This window comes from Oncorhynchus mykiss, chromosome 30, assembly GCF_057628025.1.
Source record: "Oncorhynchus mykiss isolate SJ-2025 chromosome 30, ASM5762802v1, whole genome shotgun sequence".
NCBI classification, from domain to species: Eukaryota; Metazoa; Chordata; class Actinopteri; order Salmoniformes; family Salmonidae; genus Oncorhynchus; species Oncorhynchus mykiss.
This window is the reverse complement of record NC_143051.1, coordinates 12022643-12043284: the sequence shown is the minus strand read 5'-3', so window position 1 is coordinate 12043284 and position 20642 is coordinate 12022643. Positions and strand designations below refer to the sequence as shown.

Below are 20642 nucleotides of genomic sequence, written 5' to 3'. Positions count from 1 at the left end.
GGTAGTGCTAGTGGTAATGGAGTAGCAGTGGTAGTGGTAGTGGAGTGGTAGTGGAAATGGACAGATAGTGATGGTGGTAATGGAGTGGAATTGGTAGTGGTAGTGGTAAAAGTAGTGGCGTGGTAATGGAGTGGAAGTGGTTGTCGTAGTTGTAGTGGAATGGTAGTGGTAAAAGTTGTGGAGTGGTAGTGGAGTGGTAGTGGAGTGGTAGTGGTAATGGAGTGGAAGTGGTAGTGGTAGTGGTAATGGAGTGGAAGTGGTAGTGGTAGTGGTAATGGAGTGGTAGTGTTAGTGGAGTGGTAGTGGTGTTGGAGTGGTAGTGGAAATGGCGTGTTAGTGGTAGTGGTGGTATTAGGTGTAGTGGAAGTGGAGTGGAGTGGAGTGGAGTGGAGTGGTAATGGAGTGGTAGTGGTATTGGTAGTGGTAGTGGTAGTGGAGTGGTAGTGGTAGTGGTAGTGGTGGTGGGATGGAGCGGTACTGGAGTGGTAGTGGTATTGGTAGTGGTAGTGGAGTGGTAGTGGTAGTGGTAGTGGTAGTGGTATTGATTGTGGTAGTGGTAGTATTAGTAGTAGTGGACTGGTAGTGGAGTTGTAGTATTAGTGGTAGTGGCAGTGGTAGTGGTAGTGGGAGTGGTATTGGTATTGGTAGTGGTAGTATTAGTAGTAGTGGACTGGTAGTGGAGTGGTAGTATTAGTGGTAGTGGAGTGGTAGTGGTGATAGTAGTAATGGTAGTGGTAGTGGTAGTGGTGGTGGGTTGGAGCGGTACTGGAGTGGTAGTGGTACTGGAGTGGTAGTGGTAGTGGTAATGAAGTGGTAGTAGTATTGGTGGTGGTAATATTAGTAGTAGTGGACTGGTAGTGGAGTGGTAGTATTAGTGGTAGTGGACTGATAGTGGAGTGGTAGTATTAGTGGTAGTGGAAGAGGTAGTGGTAGTGGAGTAGTAGTGGTAGTGGTAGTTGAAGTGGTAGTGAGGTGGTAATGGAGTGGTAGCTGTAATGGAGTGAAAGTGGTAGTGGTAGTGTAGTGGTAGTGGTAGTGGTAGTGGTAGTGGAGTGGTAGTGGTAGTGGTAATGGAGTGGAAGTGGTAGTGGTAGTGGTAATGGAGTGGAAGTGGTAGTGGTAGTGGTAATGGAGTGGTAGTGTTAGTGGAGTGGTAGTGGTATTGGAGTGGTAGTGGAAATGGCGTGTTAGTGGTAGTGGTGGTATTAGGTGTAGTGGAAGTGGAGTGGAGTGGAGTGGAGTGGAGTGGTAATGGAGTGGTAGTGGTATTGGTAGTGGTAGTGGTAGTGGAGTGGTAGTGGTAGTGGTAGTGGTGGTGGGATGGAGCGGTACTGGAGTGGTAGTGGTATTGGTAGTGGTAGTGGAGTGGTAGTGGTAGTGGTAGTGGTAGTGGTATTGATTGTGGTAGTGGTAGTATTAGTAGTAGTGGACTGGTAGTGGAGTTGTAGTATTAGTGGTAGTGGCAGTGGTAGTGGTAGTGGGAGTGGTAGTGGTACTGGTGGTGGTAGTGGTAGTATTAGTAGTAGTGGACTGGTAGTGGAGTGGTAGTATTAGTGGTAGTGGAGTGGTAGTGGTGATAGTAGTAATGGTAGTGGTAGTGGTGGTGGGTTGGAGCGGTACTGGAGTGGTAGTGATACTGGAGTGGTAGTGGTAGTGGTAATGGAGTGGTAGTAGTATTGGTGGTGGTAATATTAGTAGTAGTGGACTGGTAGTGGAGTGGTAGTATTAGTGGTAGTGGACTGATAGTGGAGTGGTAGTATTAGTGGTAGTGGTAGTGGAAGAGGTAGTGGTAGTGGAGTAGTAGTGGTAGTGGTAGTTGAAGTGGTAGTGAGGTGGTAATGGAGTGGTAGCTGTAATGGAGTGAAAGTGGTAGTGGTAGTGTAGTGGTAGTGGTAGTGGTAGTGGAGTGGTAGTGGTAGTGTAGTGGTAGTGGTAGTGGTAGTGGTAGTGGAGTGGTAGTGGTAGTGGTAGTGGTAGTGGAGTGGTAGTGGTAGTGGTAGTGGTAGTGGAGTGATAGTGGTAGTGGAGTGGAGTGGAGTGGAGTGATAGTGGTAGTGGAGTGGAGTGGAGTGGAGTGGAGTGGAGTGGAGTGGTAGTGGAGTGGAGCGGTTGGGAGTAGTGGAGTGGAGATGTAGTGGAGTGGAGCGGTAGTGGAGTGGAGATGTAGTGGAGTGGAACGGTAGTGGGAGTGGAGCGGTAGTGGAGTGGAGATGTAGTGGAGTGGAGAGGTAGTAGAGTGGAGATGTAGTGGAGTGGAGCGGTAGTGGGAGTGTTGCGATATTGGTAGCGGGAGCGGAAAAGATGGTTGTAGAGGGTGGGGGAGGGGGAAGGATGGTTGTAGAGGGTGGGGGAAGGGGAAGGATGGTTGTAGAGGGTGGGGGAGGGGGAAGGATGGTTGTAGAGGGTGGGGGAGGGGGAAGGATGTTTGTAGAGGGTGGGGGAGGGGGAAGGATGGTTGTAGAGGGTGGGGGAGGGGGAAGGATGGTTGTAGAGGGTGGGGGAGGGGGAGACCTCCGTCTAAACTACTATTTCATGGACATCTGAATAGACTTTAACCTTTTTTTTTACCTTTATTTAACTAGGCAAGTCAAAATTCTTATTTTCAATGATTGCCTAGGAACAGTGGATTAACTGCCTGTTCAGGGGCAGAACGACAGATTTGTACCTTGTCAGCTCGGGGATTTGAACTTGAAACCTTTCGCTCTAAACACTAGGCTACCCTGTCGCCCCATTAAGATCTCCAACCAATTGTGCTATTGTGTTTGTTTTTTCGCATTATTTGTAACTTATTTCGTACTTAATGTTTCTGCCACATCTTATGAATGAAAAGATCTTCTTGATTTCAGCGCAGCGATTACTCCGTGCTGGAGGAATACTCTTTCTTCAACGAGTCGGACGCCCGACAAGGCCCTCATCCCTGTCATTTGCAGCAGAAAGAGACGGCGAATCGGCGACGAAGGTCCGGGTGCCTTGTAAGGATCCAACGCCGAGAGAGTAATCTATCTTTACCATCAGTCCTATTAGCCAACGTACCAATCAATCCATAATAAAATACGTATATATCCTACCAACGGGATATTAAAAACTATAATATCTTATGTTTCACCGAATCGTGGCTGAACGACGACATGAATAACACACAGCTGGCTGGTTTTAAGCTTTTTCGGGAGGATAGAACAACGGCCTCTCGTAAAACAAGGGGTGGCGGTCTATGAATATTTGAAAAACAACAGCTGGTGCACAAAATCTAAGGAAGTCTTGATGTTTTGCTCACCTGAGGTAGTGCATCTCATGAGAAGCTGTAGACCACTCTATTTACCAAGGGAGTTTTCATCTGTATGTTTTGTAGCTGTCTATATACTACCACAAATTGATGCTGGCACTAAGACCTCACTCAAAGAGCTGTATATGGCCATAAGAAAACAGGAAAACACTCATCCAGAGGCGGCACTCCTGGTGGCCGTGGACTTTAATGCAAGGAAACTCAAATTTGTTTTACCTCATTTCTACCAGCATGTTAAATGTGCAAACAGAGGAAAACAACTCTAGACCACCTTTACTCCACACACAGAGACATGTACAAAGCGCTCCCTCACCCTCCATTTGGCAAATTTGACCATAATTCTATCCTCCTGATTCCTGCTTACAAGCAAAAACTAAAGCAGGAACTATTACAGACTACAAAGAGAAGCACAGACGCGAGGTGCCCAGTGACATGAGCCTACCAGACAAGCTAAATTACTTCTATGCTCGCTTCGAGGCAAGCAACACTGAAGCTTGCATGAGAGCATCAGCTGTTCCGGATGACTGTGTGATCACGCTCTCTGTAGCCGATGTGAGTAAGACCTTTAAACAGGTCAACATTCACAAGGCCGCAGGGGCAGACTGATTCCCAGGACGTGTACTCCGAGCATGCGCTGACCAACTGGCAAGTGTCTTCACTGACATTTTCAACCTGGCCCTGACTGAGTCTGTAATATCAACATGATTCAAGCAGACCACCATAGTCCCTGTGCTCAAGAATACTTAGGTAACCTGCCTAAATGACTACCGACCCATAGCAATCACGTCTGTAGCCATGAAGTGCTTTGAAAGTGCTGATCATAGCTCAAGTCAACACCATTGTCCCAGAAACCCTAGACCCACTCTAATTTGCATACCGCCCCAAGAGATCCACAGATGATGCAATCTCTATTGCACTAAACACTGCCCTTTCCCACCTGGACAAAAATAACACTTATGTGAGAATGCTATTCATTGACTACAGCTCAGCGTTTAACACCATAGAGCCCTCAAAGCTCATCACTAAGCTAAGGACCCTGGGACTAAACATCTCCCTCTGCAACTGGATCCTGGACTTCTTGACGGGCCTCCACCCAGGTGGTAAGAGTAGGTAACAACACATCCGCCACACTGATCCTAAACACAGGGACGCCTCAGGGGTGCGTGCTCAGTCCCCTCCTGTACCCCCTGTTCACTCATGACTGCATGGCCAGGCACGACTCCAACACCATCATTAAGTTTGCCGATGACACAACAGTTGTAGGCCTGATCACCAGCAATGATGACACAGCCTATAGGGAGGAGGTCAGAGACCTGGCCGTGTGGTGCCAGGACAACAACCCTAGTCATAGACTATTCTCTCTGCTACTGCACGGAAAGTGGTACCGGAGCGCCAAGTCTAGGTCCAAAAGGCCAGCTTCTACCCCTCAAGCCATTAGACTCCTGAACAGCTAATCAAAGGGCTACCCAGACTAATTACATTGCTCCCCCTTTTAAGCAGCTGCTATTCTCAATTTATTATCCATGCATAGTCACTTTAACTCTACCTACATGTACATATTACCTCAATTATTGTTATTTTACTGCTGCTGTTTAGTTGTTTGTTACTTTTATTTTCTATTTGTTACTTATCTATTTTCTTCTTAAAACTTCTTAAAACATTGTTGATTAAGGGCTTGTAAATAAGCATTTCACTGTTGTATTCGGGGCGTGTGACCAATACAATTTGATTTCAGATTTCTAGCCTTTCGTCTTTCTCTCTCTCTCTCTCTCTCTCTCTCTCTCTCTCTCTCTCTCTCTCTCTCTCTGTGTGTCTCTATCCCTCCACCTCTCTCTCAACCTCTCCCTCTTTCTCGCTCTCTCTTTTTCTCTCTCCATCCCTCTCTCCATCTCTTTCTATGTCTCTCTCTCTCACATTGCCCGCTGCATGACTCAGAGTCATGAATATTCCTCCTTCTCAGTGATGGAGGGATGTCATTTCAGAGGAATGTAACCCTGCATGCCAGGAGCGACGCAGCGCACTAAAAGAGAAAGAGAAGGAAGAAAGTGACAGACAGGGAGAGAGAGAGAGAGAGAGAGAGACAGAGCGAGTGACAGACAGGGAGAGAGAGAGAGAGAGAGAGAGAGAGAGAGAGAGAGAGAGAGACAGACAGACAGACAGACAGACAGAGAGAGAGAGAGAGAGAGAGAGAGAGACAGAGCGAGTGACAGACAGATAGGGAGAGAGACAGAGAGAGAGAGAGAGAGAGAGAGAGAGAGAGAGAGAGAGAGAGAGAGAGACAGACAGACAGACAGAGAGAGAGAGACAGAGAGAGAGAGAGAGAGAGAGAGAGAGAGAGAGAATGGGGAACAGAAGGATAGCAGACCAAATGTGGACGAGGGGGCCTAAAATAGAGAGCCAGCCAGGAGTGGAGAGTGGAGGACAAGGGCAAGGAAAAGAAGAGAGAGAGGGTAGACAAAACAAACAAAGTTGCATCTCCCTCTACAGCAATCACACTTATCTTACCCCCACAGCAGTGAACTAAGACATCACAAATATCCGCACTAACACGACACGCGTAACATATAGACCATAGTGGAAAAAAACAGGTGTAGACACACTTAGTCTTCAACAAAGCGGTCTGTACACACAGATGTGAGATATTCCACCAATGAGATGGCAGAGAGACAGCGATCTACTCTACCCGACCCATATGAATGGTACCTGTGTCGGTGTGTGACAGAGACTGACTGGGCATCCTTATAGGTTCAGAGAACTGACACGCACACATACTCATACATTACATAGTCACTGATACCTACATGCACAGACACACGGACACACAGACACTCCGGTTATCTTATCTCCTCCCATCATAGACACTCCCATCTCCCATACACCCCCCGACATCAACCATAGGTTGTACATCTGTCACCGTTTCATCAGCACGGCTCACTAAAACTAAACTTTATTCAGAGGAGCGCAGCGGACAAATAACATTCGGCAGAAGTATTTGAACGCTACATTTAACCATAATCAGTACCATCTCCTGGAGAAAGAGAGAGAGAGAGAGAGAGAGAGAGAGAGAGAGTAGGATGCCTCTATCATACCAGAGGCAGTGTATCTCAGCATTCCTGCTGAAAGTCACATTCCACTCTGAGGAATCATAATATACATATCTACCTCCATCACTCTAGTATCCCTGTCCCCTATACATATCTACCTCCATCACTCCAGTATCCCTGTCCCCTATACATATCTACCTCCATCACTCCAGTATCCCTGTCCCCTATACATATCTACCTCCATCCCTCCAGTAGATGTACTTTCCTGCTGAAAGTCACATTCCACTCTGAGGAATCATAATAACACATAGTAATAATATTATGGCTGTTATTATAAGTGTAACAGTATATATGATATAAATTGACAGACAGGGAGAAAACTGGGTATAAGAGTTGCATTGGTAGTTTCTAATCTTCTCTGTCCCTGCCTTGGTCTAGGTTTCCTTCGGCACCGCAGAGTACTACGCAGGTCCCATGACTTATTGCTTGGTCTGTTTTTTCTTTCTTTCTCCCTTTTCTGTTGCCTTTGGCTCTCGGCTCTCGTTACCGCGGCGACACAATGTGAGGAAAACAATTGAGGGACGACAGGATGGAGGGATGAGAGGTAAATGGAGAGACACTTAAGGGAGTGGAGGGAAGAGGACGGGGGACTTACCTTTTTTTTCTCTCCTCCAAGCGTTGAATGGTAGATGGAGGAACGGGATGTGAGAGGGTGTCAACGAGGTGTTAATTTCAGGTTGGTCTCTGGCTCCTCTTCTCCTTCAGCCACGCATGTCTCCCAGAGAAATTAGGATGGTATCAGATCAGTCAATTTCAAAGGAACGAAAGAGAATAAAAATATATATAAAAAAACGTTGCAATGCCGCTGGTTTGAAAGCCGGTCCGAGTTTGTCCAAAAACAGAACAATTTTAATATTTTCACCAATGGCAGGTGGAACAAATGTTATTTTTGTTTTGCTTCTTTCTCTGTCTCTCTGGAGAAAATGTAGTCCATGTGCTTCTGCAGTGAGAGAGCGAGCGAGTGAGAGAGTGACTGAGAGTGGGATCGAAGGGAAGAGAGAGGAGTGGAAAACCGTCTCTGTACAGTCTTCAGGCTGACCAAAAGTGGGTCTGAGGCGCACTTTCCAAATCTCAGCGCTCCAACTCTAGGAGGGAAGGAGAGAGAGAGAGAGAGAGAGCGACAGTACAGGCAGGCAGGGTATTCTAGTCGGCTTGGCTGAGAGGTAAGTGCAGAGACTTCAGCTTGTACAGTCCCACATCCACAGCTTAGAACCAGGGCCTGTGCACCTCGCAAGTCCAATCTCCTCACTGTGGCTTTATTCTGCGCTCCCTCCCCTTCCCCCCCTCCCCTTCCCACCCTCCCCCTCCCTCTCCCCCCTCCCTCTCCCTCCCCTTCCCCCCCTCCCCCTCCCTCTCCCGCCTCCCTCTCCCTCCCCTTCCCCCCTCCCTCCCCCTCCTCCTCCCTCCCCTTCCCCCCCTCCCCTTCCCTCTCCCCTCCCCCCTCCCCCCTCCCCCCTCTCCCCCTCCCCCTCCCCCCTCCCTCCCTCCCTCTCCTTCCCCTTCCCCCCTCTCCTTCCCCTTCCCCCCCTCCCTCTCCCTCCCCCTATAGGCTTATTTTGGGAAAAGAGAGTGAGGATTGTTCTTTGGGTTCACCACCACACAAAACACAAGTGAGTGAGTCTGGACACAGTGAGGTAGGACGGAGTAGGGGAGTGGCAGGATTGGGTGGGGTAAAGCACAGAGAGGGGTCGGGTAGGTGGAGGGAGGGAGGGAGGGAGGGGGATTTGGAAACTTCTATTGCCTCCATTCTTCACCCTCCCTCCCTCCTTCCCTCCCTCCTCCCTTCACAGAAGCCTCCCTTTCTCCCACATTGAAGCTGTTGTTTTTCCACCTTGGATACAAATACTTGCAGGAAAACATGACGCTACACACACACACTTACAAACAAGCATCATGTGAGTACACCTACTGAAGTACACGTACTGAAGTACACCTACTGAAGGACATCTACTGAAGTATATCTACTGAAGTACACCTACTGAAGTACACCTACTGAAGTACATCTACTGGAGTACATGTACTGAAGTACACCTACTGAAGGACATCTACTGAAGGACACGTACTGAAGTATACCTACTGAAGTACACCTACTGAAATGCATCTACTGAAGGACACCTACTGAAGGACATCTACTGAAGGACACCTACTGAAGTACATCTACTGAAGTACACCTACTGAAGTACATCTACTGAAGTACACCTACTGAAGGACATCTACTGAAGTACACCTACTGAAGTACACCTACGGAAGTACATCTACTGAAGTATACCTACTGAAGTATACCTACTGAAGGACATCTACTGAAGTACACCTACTGATGTATACCTACTGAAGTACACTTACTGAAGTACACCTACTGAAGTATACCTACTGAAGTACACCTACTGAAATGCATCTACTGAAGGACACCTACTGAAGTTAATCTACTGAAGTACATCTACTGAATTATACCTACTGAAGTACACCTACTGAAGTACACCTACTGAAGTACACCTACTGAAGTACATCTACTGAAGTACACCTACTGAAGTACACCTACTGAAGTACACCTACTGAATTATACCTACTGAAGTATACCTACTGAAGTACACCTACTGAAGTACATCTACTGAAGTACACCTACTGAAGTACACCTACTGAAGTACACCTACTGAAGGACACCTACTGAAGTACATCTACTGAAGTATACCTACTGAAGTACACCTACTGAAGTACACCTACTGAAGTATACCTACTGAAGTACACCTACTGAAGTACACCTACTGAAGTACACCTACTGAAGTAACCTACTGAAATACACCTACTGAAGTGTGTGGAGAGTGTTGGCTCAACAGTTGCCATAGAGATTGACCTCTCCACGGCTATCCACTCATCTCTCTCCTCCTTTTTGAACTGCCCATATCTCTCTGATTTGTTTTGGTGTAGATTGATCTAGGTCGAAGCCAAGATTACTAGAGTAGTCGAATCAGGAGTAGGGCAGCACAATGCAGGTCATTTTTGCAAAATGTCAGGTTTTCCAGAAAGACTGGTTTGAGGATTCCGGATTTCCTGCTTATTCCCTCATGATTCCATACATCTTCCAGCCAGGATTTCTGAAAAACCTTGTCATTTTGGGAAAGTTACCAGAACAATCAGAGCTAGTCATTTAGCAGACTCTCCAGAGAGACTTACAGGAGCAATTAGGGTTAAACGCCTGATCAGTGGCACATCGACAGGTTTTTCACCTAGTCGGCTCTGGGATTTGAATTAGTGACCTTTCAGTTACTGGTCCAATGCCTTTAATCGTTAGGCTACCTACTGTCCCAGCACTTTTCCCTGCAACACACACACACGCACATGCACACACGCACACACACACACACACACACACACACACACACACACACACACACACACACACGCACGCGCATGCGCACGCGCACGCACACGCACACGCACACGCACATGAAATACTTTACTTGAATCCACCAATCATATTTACATGATCTTGTATCTCTATTGACATTTTTTTATTTCAGTATTTGCACAGTCTCTATACATACTCACAGGGCCCTACACACTCACACACACTGTCAATCCAACACTCACACAAACACTCACTCCATCATTTTCTCACTCATATGCACATACATTTATACTGACTCTACACACCTGCACACCCTCTCACAATCAAGCTGCTGCTACTCTGTTTATCTTATATTCTGTTGCCAAGTCCCCTTACTCCTATACATATCTACCTCCATCACTATGGTATCCCTGTCCCCTATACATATCTACCTCCATCACTACAGTATCCCTGTCACCTATACATATCTACCTCCATCACTCCAGTATCCCTGCCCCTTACTCCTATACATATCTACCTCCATCACTACAGTATCCCTGTCCCCTATACATATCTACCTCCATCCCTCCAGTATCCCTGTCACCTATACATATCTACCTCCATCACTCCAGTATCCCTGTCCCCTTACTCCTATATATATCTACCTCCATCACTCCAGTATCCCTGTCACCTTCCCCTATACATATCTACCTCCATCACTATGGTATCCCTGTCCCCTATACATATCTACCTCCATCACTCCAGTATCACTGTCACCTTCACCTATACATATCTACCTCCATCACTACAGTATCCCCTTACCCCTATACATATCTACCTCCATCCCTCCAGTATCCCTGTCCCCTATACATATCTACCTCCATCACTCCAGTATCCCTGTCACCTTCCCCTATACATATCTACCTCCATCCCTCCAGTATCCCTGTCCCCTATACATATCTACCTACCTCACTCCAGTATCCCTGTCCCCTTACCCCTATACATATCTACCTCCATCACTACAGTATCCCTGTCCCCTATACATATCTACCTCCATCACTCCAGTATCCCTGTCACCTTCCCCTATACATATCTACCTCCATCACTATGGTATCCCTGTCCCCTATACATATCTACCTCCATCCCTCCAGTATCCCTGTCCCCTTACCCCTATACATATCTACCTCCATAACTACAGTAGCCCTGTCACCTATACATATCTACCTCCATCACTCCAGTATCCCTGTCACCTTCCCCTATACATATCTACCTCCATCACTCCAGTATCCCTGTCACCTATACATATCTACCTCCTTCACTCCAGTATCCCTGACACATTCCCCTAAACATATCTACCTCCATCCCTCCAGTATCCCTGTCACATTCCCCTATACATATCTACCTCCATCACTACAGTATCCCTGTCACCTTCCCCTATACATATCTACCTCCATCACTCCTACTATACATATCTACCTCCATCACTCCAGTATCCCTGTCCCCTTACCCCTATACATATCTACCTCCATCCCTCCAGTATCCCTGTCACATTCCCCTATACATATCTACCTCCATCACTCCAGTATCCCTGTCACCTTCCCCTATACATATCTACCTCCATCACTCCAGTATCTCTGTCCCCTATACATATCTACCTCCCTCACTCCAGTATCCCTGTCCCCTATACATATCTACCTCCATCACTCCAGTATCCCTGTCCCCTTACCCCTATACATATCTACCTCCATCCCTCCAGTATCCCTGTCCCCTTACCCCTATACATATCTACCTCCATAACTACAGTAGCCCTGTCACCTTCCCCTATACATATCTACCTCCATCACTCCAGTATCCCTGTCTCCTATACATATCTACCTCCATCACTCCAGTATCCCTGTCACCTTCCCCTATACATATCTACCTCCATCACTCCAGTATCCCTGTCCCCTATACATATCTACCTCCACCACTCCAGTATCCCTGTCCCCTTACTCCTATACATATCTACCTCCATCACTCCAGTATCCCTGTCTCCTATACATATCCACCTCCCTCACTCCAGTATCCCTGTCCCCTTACTCCCATACATATCTACCTCCACCACTCCAGTATCCCTGTCCCCTTACTCCTGTACATATCTACCTCCATCACTCCAGTATCCCTGTCACCTATACATATCTACCACCATCACTCCAGTATCCCTGTCACCTTCCCCTATACATATCTACCTCCATCACTCCAGTATCCCTGTCACCTTCCCCTATACATATCTACCTCCATCACCCCAGTATCCCTGTCTTCTTACCCCTATACATATCTACCTCCATCACTCCAGTATCCCTGTCTCCTATACATATCTACCTCCATCACCCCAGTATCCCTGTCTTCTTACCCCTATACATATCTACCTCCATCACTCCAGTATCCCTGTCTCCTATACATATCTACCTCCATCACTCCAGTATCCCTGTCTCCTATACATATCCACCTCCCCTACTCCAGTATCCCTGTCCCCTTACTCCTATACATATCTACCTCCATCACTCCAGTATCCCTGTCCCCTATACATATCTACCTCCATCACTCCAGTATCCCTGTCCCCTTACTCCTATACATATCTACCTCCATCACTCCAGGACCCCTGTCCCCTATACATATCTACCTCCATCACTCCAGTATCCCTGTCTCCTATACATATCTACCTCCATCACTCCAGTATCCCTGCAGATGTAAATATGGTATTGGAACTGACTTTTTCAATATTTCCTGTATACATTATGCTTAATTACTTTGTGTTTTTCTTATTTATCGTTTCGTTTTTTCTTCACTGTACTTGTGCATATGACATTAAAACTTGCAAATTGAAATATCAGTGCCGCCTGATTGTACCTACAGCCAAGGCTGTCCAAGCTGGCCATGAGTGGCTGTCCAAGCTGGCCATGAGAGGCTGTCCAAGTTGGCCATGAGAGGCTGTCCAAGCTGGCCATGAGAGGCTGTCCAAACTGGCTACGAGAGACTGTCCAAGCTGGCCACGAGAGACTGTCCAAGCTTGCCACGAGAGGCTGTCCAAGCTGGCCACGAGAGGCTGTCCAAGCTGGCCATGAGAGGCTGTCCAAGCTGGCCACGAGAGGCTGTCCAAGCTGGCCATGAGAGGCTGTCCAAGCTGGCCATGAGAGGCTGTCCAAGCTGGACACGAGAGGCTGTCCAAGCTGGCCATGAGAGGCTGTCCAAGCTAGTCACGAGAGGCTGTCCAAGCTGGCCATGAGAGGCTGTCCAAGCTGGACACGAGAGGCTGTCCAAGCTGGTCACGAGAGGCTGTCCAAGCTTGCCATGAGAGTCTGTCCAAGCTGGCCATGAGAGGCTGTCCAAGCTGGCAAAGAGAGGCTGTCCAAGCTGGCCACGAGAGGCTGTCCAAGCTGGCCACGAGAGGCTGGAATTTAAGAAGCTGGTCGTCTGCTCCAGTCAAATGAGAAAGTCCCTCTGGCCTCCTGACACAACAACAACATCTGGTATATTTGGCACATAGGAAAACACAGCATCATCAACAACATCACAGCAGCTTTCCCTTACACAACATTACACCAGCTCCCCTTACACAACATCACACCAGCTCCCCTTACACAACATCACAGCAGCTCCCCCTTACACAACATCACACCAGCTCCCCTTACACAACATTACACCAGCTCCCCTTACACAACATCACACCAGCTCCCCTTACACAACATCACACCAGCTTCCCCTTAAACAACATCACACCAGCTTCCCCTTAAACAACATCACACCAGCTTCCCCTTACACAACATCACACCAGCTTCCCCTTAAACAACATCACACCAGTTTCCCCTTAAACAACATCACACCAGCTTTCCCTTAAACAACATCACACCAGCTTCCCCTTACACAACATCACACCAGCTTCCCCTTACACAACAATGTGTGCAGTTGGTGAGACTACCTGTCTCACCTCGCTGGCTATCATGCCGACAATTTGGTCATGTTTAGGAATGTACAAATGTTTGTATGAACAGCAACCGTTCACAACATGGGCAACAAACTCCATTACATCTGACTCAGGTAGAATTGAAAATAGGTCATGGTTGCAGGGTACCATAGTGCTAGGTTATATTTTGTTGGTAGAACTGGCAGCCTTCACCTTAACAGTAAAGGTGAGAATGTCCTGGCCAATGACAGAATTCTGGCACATGGAATGAGAGATAGAGTGATCAGCACATTGCAGAGCAGGGAGTTTCACCTACAGCCTCACGCCAGTCTAGTGCTGCAGTGGCTGCATCCGTCTGATAACGAAGAGTGTTGTCCTGGATGCAGGATGATGTTCCTTCTTTGGTGACAGAAGTCTCCAAGACAACACATGGGTCTGTAACAACTTCATCAGAGTCACTGTCTTAGTCTGCGTGTCCGTGTCCATCTGAGCTCCAGTCCGGCCAGTTTGACCAAACTCCAAAGCCTGCAGCACGGGTGTCCAATTTTCCATTGGCTTTCCTCCTGAAGCCCAGGAAGTTGTCCTCAGTGTCCGTGACCAGCGGGACCTTCTGCCTCTGTAGGTCTAGAAGGAGGCTCTGGCTAACCCCCTAACTGTCACATCATCACTTTTGAGCATGTTCAACTGGTGAGTCAGTCTGGTACAAGTGTAAATCCACTCAAATTTCAGGTACACCTAAACCCCAAATCTCTTTGGCTAAGGAAGATAACGTCACCTGTGGTGTGTGTGTTGAAGCATTGCCACTTCCTCACCACTTGAACAGTTCTGTTATTACTTTTCACCCCAGAACCTTCTGTGGGAGAGGCACACGTGCAGGCAGATGTTACATCTTTGCTTAGGCCACCTTTCTCACAGCTTCTAGCTTCATGACCCCAGGCAGAAGGGAAAGGCCAATCCTTTCCCGCCTGGTTGAAGACTCATGGACGAGCTCCTCAACTTGTTTCCCCCCACTTGCCAGCAACATTATGTCCAAGATAGGTGTATGTTTTGTGACGAGAGTACACTCTGATTGGTTTATTCATTAGTGTAAATGTTGGGGGCTTATCAGTTTTAGATTTTTCTCCGGTGTGCTGTGTCTTTTACTTTCAGCACAGAACATTTCAAAAAGTTATCTTGTCTTTAATAACATGTTCCTCTCTGGAGGAGATCTGAATGTCATCAACATACCTCTCCCTGTACTGGCTTCAGTGACCACACACACACACACACACACACACACACACACACACACACACACACACACACACACACACACACACACACACACACACACACACACACACACACACACACACACACACACACACACACACACACACACACACTCACACACACACACACACACACACACACACACAAACAAACATACACATACACACACACATAGTCAGGAACAAATACCTGCACACTGCAGACCCTGTTACCCAACCCCATGTTAGGAACATTAGGTACATTCATTTCCAAGTATTAATGGCATATCCATTAGTAATAAGGGGGTAATCATACAGCAAATTTAGGCTAATTGCTAAGCATTCAATAATAATAGCTCTCAGGCTAGGCTAAACGTTGGTATACCGGCATAGTTGCTTATCACACTGTAGCTAATTAGCCTTATCACGCTGACGTTAGCCATTCAAGGCTAATTTAACCGAAGCCAACCGTGAATCTGCATATCACAGAGTAGCTAATTGCTAATGGAAGAGTGGCTAACCATTCAGGGCAAATTGTGCATTGACTTAGCAACAGAGAAGCTAATTGTGAATCAAACAGAAACTTACTATTCAGAGTGAATTCTACATGGGGTTAGCATTCAACGCCAATTGACCATCTGTGTGTTGGCTGTATGTTCTGTTAGTAGACCTTGAAGCCTGAGCAAGAATGCATTCCAAATGGCGCCCTATTTTCTACCTGGTGAACTATGTTAGACCAGGGCTCTGTGCACTATGCAGGGAATAGGGCCCAGCTGGTCGAAGGTAGTACATTATAATGGGAAGGGGATGCCATTTGGAACACAGGCCAGAGCCCGTGTCCACAAAGCATCTCAGAATGGGTCTAGGAATCCTGTTAAAACCAGTTTTAAGACAAAAAAAAAACTCCACAAGGGTTTTAGTCAGAGTAGGTTTTTTTGTACTTTTACCTCTTTTTCTCCCCAATTGGTAGTTTACAATCTTGTCCCGTTGCTGCAACTCCCCTACAGACTCGGGAGAGGCGAAGGTCGAGAGACATGCCGTCTCCAGAAACACGACCCCGCCAAGCCACACAGCTCCGCTTAACCCGGAAGCCAGCCACACAGCTCCGCTTAACCCGGAAGCCAGCCACACAGCTCCGTTTAACCCGGAAGCCAGCCACACAGCTCCCCTTAACCCGGAAGCCAGCCACACAGCTCGCTTAACCCGGAAGCCAGCCACACAGCTCGCTTAACCCGGAAGCCAGCCACACAGCTCCCCTTAACCCGGAAGCCAGCCACACAGCTCGCTTAACCCGGAAGCCAGCCACACAGCTCCGCTTAACCCGGAAGACAGCCACACAGCTCGCTTAACCCGGAAGACAGCCACACAGCTCGCTTAACCCGGAAGCCAGCCACACAGCTCCGCTTAACCCGGAAGCCAGCCACACAGCTCCGCTTAACCCGGAAGCCAGCCACACAGCTCACTTAACCCGGAAGCCAGCCACACAGCTCGCTTAACCCGGAAGACAGCCACACAGCTCGCTTAACCCGGAAGACAGCCACACCAATGTGTCGGAGGAAACACCGTCCAGCTGGCGGCCGAAGTCAGCTTGCAGGAAATCCCAGCTGGCCAAACCCTCCCCTAACCCAGGCAATGCTGGGCCAATTGTGCGCCACCTTATGGGTCTCGCGGTCACGGCCAGCTGTGACACAGCCTGGGATCGAACCTGGGGCTGTAGTGACGTCTCAAGCACTGAGATGCCTTAGACCACTGCGGGAGGCCGTCAGAATGGGTTTTAAGTCACTGCCCAAACTCTGAGCCAGGAGTAAAATCAACTCATTAAAGTTTATCTCAGCTGCTAATCACGACAGTTTGAGGTACTGCAAAGGAAAGATAGTAATGACGCTCATTGACATTGTTGCAAATGATGGGGGAATAACCAATCACAATGAGGCATTGGCAGCTGTGAATTCTATAGCATGCTTCAAACAATCACCTTGAATGTACATCAAATGTTGCAATGGTAAAATGCTTGGTATAATTTTAGCCTGACACGATCACTTTGCCTTCTCTTAATTATCACCTAATATGTTGACTGAAATTTGACAATATTGCCGTTTTATCAACACACTCATCACTCCTGTTTAACAACTCTAAATATCTTTGGCACAGTAGGCATCAAGTCACTTGCCGATAATGTTTCACACAACGTTTGTAGCATAAGATTCCTTCAATTGCCGAATTTATGCACAATTTAGGTATATTTTTAAACAACGTGATATTACGCTCCAAATGGATGCCTTGTAATAACATAATGTAGGAAATTAAATAATCATAAGAAAAACATGATTATTTATTAGCCTCGTGGTATTTAGGCAAATCATGTGAAACAAGCCTCATGTGAAGTCTTTGTCAAATGCAAGAGATGCTTCTACATGTAGGTCTAGATTATTTATGGATCTGCTCAGATCTCCCACAAGGTCAAAAACAGGGACCTGAACCAGTGATACATCAGCCACCGGCCCAAGCTCCCAACCGCCAGCCCTCCCAACCGTCAGCCCTCCCAACCGCCAGCCCTCCCAACCGTCAGCTCTCCCAACCGTCAGCCCTCCCAACCGCCAGCCCTCCCAACCGTCAGCCCTTCCAACCGCCAGCCCTCCCAACCGTCTGCCCTCCCAACCGTCAGCCCTCCCAACCGTCAGCCCTCCCAACCGTCAGCCCTCCCAACTGTCAGCCCTCCCAACCGTCAGCCCTGCCAACCACCAACCCTCCCAACCGTCAGCCCTTCCAACCGTCAGCCCTCCCAACCGTCAGCCCTTCCAACCGTCAGCCCTCCCAACCGTCAACCCTCCCAACTGTCAGCCCTCCCAACCGTCAGCCCTCCCAACCGTCAGCCCTCCCAACCGTCAGCCCTCCCAACCGTCAGCCCTCCCAACCGCCAGCCTTCCCAACCGTCAGCCCTCCCAACCGTCAGCCCTCCCAACCGTCAGCCCTCCCAACCGTCAGCCCTCCCAACCGCCAGCCCTCCCAACCGTCAGCCCTCCCAACCGTCAGCCCTCCCAACCGTCAGCCCTCCCAACCGTCAGCCCTCCTAACCGCCAAATCCAAAGCAATTGCATGTGGTGCTGGAACCACTCACTCTCTGCATGTCTCTATTATTAAGACACCTGCTGGTAACTGTTCACTGGTTAGGAAAACTCATGAGGAGTCCTTAATATCTTCATGCAATTCATTTATTTTTAAGAGTAAGAGTAGGAGTAAAATGTTTATATTCTCAGCACATACAACCAATTTTGTACTCTGAGACGCATTGTGGATACAGGTCTTGGTCTGCATTTGGGAAAGTTGGCTTAAACTCTTCCTGAGAAATCTACTGAAACTTTGGCTCAGTCTGATCCCAGATAGGGAAGGGAATGTTGGTGAGAGCGAGAGAGAGAGCGAGAGAGAGAGAGAGAGAGAGAGAGAGAGAGAGAGAGAGAGAGAGAGAGAGAAACAGAGCGAGAGAAACAGAGAGAGAGAGAGAGAGGCACGGAGCAAGACAGAGAGAGAGACAGAGAGAGAGACATCCCAGACCTGCTTAACCCCCCCCACACACACACACACACATTGAGGACCCACGCCAAGAGGACCTACAAACCAACCATGCCCACACCCAATATAGGCCCCCTTTAGATCAGACCTATGCCCCTCCAGCCCACCCCATGCCCCTCACTCCCGCAAATAGGGTCTCAACATGAAAGTCACACATACGCCCAGGCTGTGAGCAGGCAAACAGGCCCAACCACCACTCTTACACTTGCCCAAGCCAATGGCATGTACCAGATGCTCAGCAGGCTCTGCTCACACTTACTGGTCCGAGGCCAAGCCACAAGACTAACAACATTGGACACTTTATGGAACACAAAGCCTTCACTATATCATCCTGGAATATCCAAGGCCTGAGGTCATCTGTCTTTGGCCTAAAGAGCAGGAACCTGGACTTCACCAAAGAAATCGGAAATACAGACATTGTCATCCCACAAGAAACCTGGTATAGAGGAGATGGACCTACTGGTTGCCCTCTAGGTTACTGAGAGCTGGTAGTCCCATCCACCAAACTACCAGGTGTGAAACCTGGTATAGAGGAGACGGACCTACTGGTTGCCCTCTAGGTTACTGAGAGCTGGTAGTCCCATCCGCTAAATTTCCAGGAGTAAAACTGAGAAGAGACTCAGGGGGTATGCTAATTAGGTACAGAGGAGGCCTAATTCAATCTATAACATTTATCAAAACAGGAACATTTTACATTTGGCTTGAAATTCAAAAGGAAATGATCTTAACAGAGAAAAATGTCCTCCTGTGTGCTACCTATATCCCCCCACTAGAATCCCCATCCCCAGCTTCTCTATCCTGGAGTGGAAAATCAATCATTTCCAGGCCCCGGGAAGTGTACTAGTCTGTGGCGACCTAAACAACAGAACTGGACAAGAACCTGGTCAATAACCTCAGCACCCAGGGGGACAAACACCTACCTGAAGGTGACAGCATTCCTTCCATCATATGCCCCCGTTGACACAACTACGACAACACGGGTCACAACTCTTACAGTTCAGTCGCACGCTGGGTATGTACATAGTCAAGGATAGGCTTCGAGGGTACTCCTATGGTAGGTAAACCTATAGCTCATCTCTTGACATTAGTACTGTAGAGTACTTAATTACTGAGCTCAACCCAGAGTCTCTCAGAGCGTTCACAGTCAGCCCACTGACACCCCAATCAGGTCACAACAAATTCAGTCTACCTGAACAGAGCAATACTCAATCACAAGGCATCAAAGCCAAAGGAACTGAGTAATATTAAGAAATGCTATAGATGGAAGGAAAGTAGTGTAGAAACAAAATACTACCAACCCAAAAATGCCTGTGGGGTTGATGGTATCCTCGACGAAATGATCAAATATACAGACCACAAATTCCAATTGGTTATTCTTAAACGTTTTAACATCATCCTCAGCTCTGGCATCTTCCCCAATATTTGGAACCAAGGACTGATCACCCCAATCCACAGAAGTGGACACAAATTTGACCCCAATAATTATCGTGGGATATGCGTCAACAGCAACCTTGGGAAAATCCTCTGCATTATCATTAACAGCAGACTTGTACATTTCTTCAGTAAAAACAATGTACTGAGCAAATGTCAGATTGGCTTTTTACCAAATTACCTTACGTCAGACCACGTACTCACCCTGACCACCCTAATTGACAAACAAACAAACCAAAACAAAGGCAAAGTCTTCACATGCTTTATTGATTAAAAAAAACGTACAAAATTATAAATCCATGTATACAAACAATCAAGTGTGCGGTTAAAATTGGCAAAAAAACACACATTTCTTTCCCCAGGCCCGTAAGGTGAAACAGGGATGCAGACACCCTCCTCAACATTCCTGCCAAAATATCCTCCATGTGTCACGCCCTGACCGTAGATTGCTTTGTAGGTTTCTATTTTTAGTTTGGTCAGGGTGTGATGTGGGTGGGTATTCTATGTTGTAGGTCTATGTTTTTGTATTTCTATGTGTTTGGCCTGGTATGGTTCCCAATCAGAGGCAGCTGTTAATCGTTGTCTCTGATTGAGAACCGTACTTAGGTAGCCTGTTTTCCCTCTATGAGTAGTGGGTGATTCTTTTCTGGTTAGTGTTTGTTGCACCTGTCAGAACTGTTTGTTTATCGTTTTGTTGTTTTTGTTTGTGTTTTCATTCTGGATTAAAAGCATTATG

General features: G+C 47.5%; 1 protein-coding gene across 1 annotated transcript in view; it reads right to left on the bottom strand.

The window, feature by feature from the left end:
- The window catches only part of col8a2 (collagen, type VIII, alpha 2), a 101425-nt gene extending 93786 nt beyond the window's left edge, over nucleotides 1-7639 (bottom strand). Inside the window, exon 1 of the mRNA XM_021559856.3 lies at nucleotides 6983-7639. The gene's annotated coding sequence lies outside the window, so the exon portion shown is untranslated. The remainder of the gene's footprint in view (nucleotides 1-6982) is intronic.
- Nucleotides 7640-20642: the final 13003 nt, after the last annotated feature.